Here is a 2910-nt window from a genome sequence, read left to right on the forward strand (position 1 = left end):
GAAAAATACTCCCATTATACTCAAGAGCTTACATATCTCATTAACAAATCAAGAAAATTACAAAATAATCGTTTATATTTCACTGTTAAAGAAACACCATTTGGTATTACTAGTATATTTTAGATAACATTCACAGCACAGAAGGCAGGGCATTTGCCTTGCAAGAGGCCAACCCTGATTCCGATTCCTCTGTACGGCAAGCTACCCAGAGTATCTCGTCCACATAGCAAAAGGCTGGCAAGCTACCCATGATCTATTCCATAGGCGAAAACCAGTGACAACAAGTCTCACAATTTGTTGGAAGATGTTACTGGTTCCCGCTCGAGCAAATGGATGAACCGCGGGAGGACAGTGCTACAGTGCTATGATTGAAAAAAAGGTTGGTTTCTTTCAATATGACAACACTTACTAGGATAAGTTGTAGATGAATCCAGATGTGTTAAAATGTAAATAAAATGAGAAGAAATAGTAAATGCACAGTTATCTTATTTGTTCAAAACAAACAGTTGTTCTCAGTTTAAAACTGTACAAGATAAAGAAAAACATATGCTCATTTGTCTCAAAATTTTACAATCTGAAAGAAAATGACAAAAACCAAATTAAGTGATCAAAACACAAGCAAAACCAACAAATACTGGCAATTAATATGGTAGGCCAAGGATGAATGGTTTTAATAAATTAGTGCTGTGAAATAAATCAGTATTTAGCTATTAAACTTGAATAGAAAAAATAAACATAAACCATGATCATATAATCTCTATTGAAAGAAGTGTAAATTCCAACAGGTACAGCCCGCCCGCAAGGGCTCGGGTGCCTCTCTGGGCACGCACAGCTAGAAACAGCCCCTAGACAGCCGGTTTTCAACCCCTGATCTGCGTGGGAGTGGCACAGAGGCCCAGCTCTGGGCAACAAAGCTGAATGGCTCCAATTACAACAGGTACAGCCCGCCCCCAAGGGCTCGGGTCCCTCTCTGGGCACGCGCAGCTAGAAACAGCCCCTACACAGCCGGTTTTCAACCCCTGATCTGCGTGGGACAGGCACAGAGGCCCAGCTCTGGGCAACAAAGCTGAATGGCTCCAATTCCAACTGGTACAGCCCGCCCCCAAGGGCTTGGGTCCCTCTCTGGGCACGCGCAGCTAGAAACAGCCCCTAGACAGCCGGTTTTCAACCCCTGATCTGCGTGGGATGGGCACAGAGGCCCAGCTCTGGGCAACAAAGCTGAATGGCTCCAATTCCAAACAGGAGACTTTCCCAACTCCTCACCTAGTGCCAGGGACTCTTTCCGGAGCCGCGGCCGTGAAATATTTTCCCACTACATATGCCATAGGAACCATAAGCTAACTTCTTAGATGGAAACTTCTCTATTTTACCTCAGCCACTAGAAACACAGTAGCCAATAACTCATAAGCCTATCTTAACTCACACTGCATATCAAAGCAGAATAGTAACAGTGAACCTGAAGGACTAAACCACACCTCTCACAATGGTAAAGCAACGCAAAAGCCCACCAAACTTTCATATTGAAGAGTCTAGCCCAGATGACACCAACAGTACTGTAGTGTTAGACAACCTCTCTGACAAGGAATTCAGAAGGGAGCTACTTAGGATGCTTTGGGAATTAAAAGAAACAATGGAAAGCAATGCCAATAGAAGACAAGAGGATCTGAAGGCAGAAATGAGGAAAATGCAATCAGAAATGTCAGACCTGAAAAATCTCGTAGGCGAATTGAAAAGCTCAGTGGAAGGCCTCAGCAGCAGAGTAAGAGCTGCTGAGAACAGAATCAGTGAGCTCGAAGATGAAGTTCAGAGACTCTCCAGAAAAGAGCAGAAAATGGAAAAGAGACTCACAATTCGGGAACAGATGGCAAGAGAAGATCGTGATGAAGCCAAGAGGGGTAACATAATAATTATTGGAGTCCCAGAGGGACAGGAAGAAAACCTCGATGAAGAAGAAACTGTCAAAGACATCATTGCTACAACATTTCCAGAGCTGAAGAAAACTTGTGACCACCTTCAGGAGGCCCGAAGGGTACCAGCTAGAAGAAATCCGAATAAAAATACCCCAACACACATTCTGATCAAAATGACCAAAACCTTAGACAGAGACAAAATTCTGAAAGCAGCAAGATCGAAGAAAGAAATCTCTTACAAAGGAGCATCCTTAAAATTCACAGCTGATTTTTCTGATGAAACCCTCATGGCCCGAAAACAGTGGTGGGACATAGTAAAAAAACTCAATGAAATAAATGCCTCCCCAAAAATACTTTTCCCAGCAAGACTCTCATTCATAATAGAAGGAACAACACACAGTTTCACAGACAAACAACAGCTCAGGAACTTCATAGACTCAAAACCATGGTTACAAGAACAACTAAATGGGCTACTTTAAGGCAAGAAAGGCCCCTCAAATACACCAAATTTTAACAGAACAATGGGACAAAATCCCATAACAATAATCTCTCTCAATGTCAATGGGCTAAACACACCAATTAAAAGACATAGAGTGGCAGGATGGATTAGAAAATTGAACCCAACATTCTGTTGCCTGCAAAAAACGCATCTCAATAGTCAAAGCAAACACAGACTCAGAGTCAAAGGCTGGAAAACAATCCTACAGGCAAACAGCTCCCATAAAAAAGCTGGGGTAGCCATTCTTATATCAGACCACATCGATTTCAGAGTGAGGAAGGCCATAAGAGACAGTGAAGGCCATTTCTTAATGATCAAAGGATCTGTACAACAGGAAGAACTTACAATAATAAATGTATATGCACCTAATGAGAGACCAGCAAAGTACTTAAAACAACTACTCATAGATTTGGAAAAAGACATCAATAGCAACACAATACTAGTGGGAGACTTCAACACTGCTTTGTCACCTCTTGATAGATCAACCAGACTCAAGCTTAG

The sequence above is a fragment of the Sorex fumeus genome, unplaced genomic scaffold (assembly GCF_029834395.1).
Source record: "Sorex fumeus unplaced genomic scaffold, SorFum_2.1 ptg000070l, whole genome shotgun sequence".
NCBI classification, from domain to species: domain Eukaryota; kingdom Metazoa; phylum Chordata; class Mammalia; order Eulipotyphla; family Soricidae; genus Sorex; species Sorex fumeus.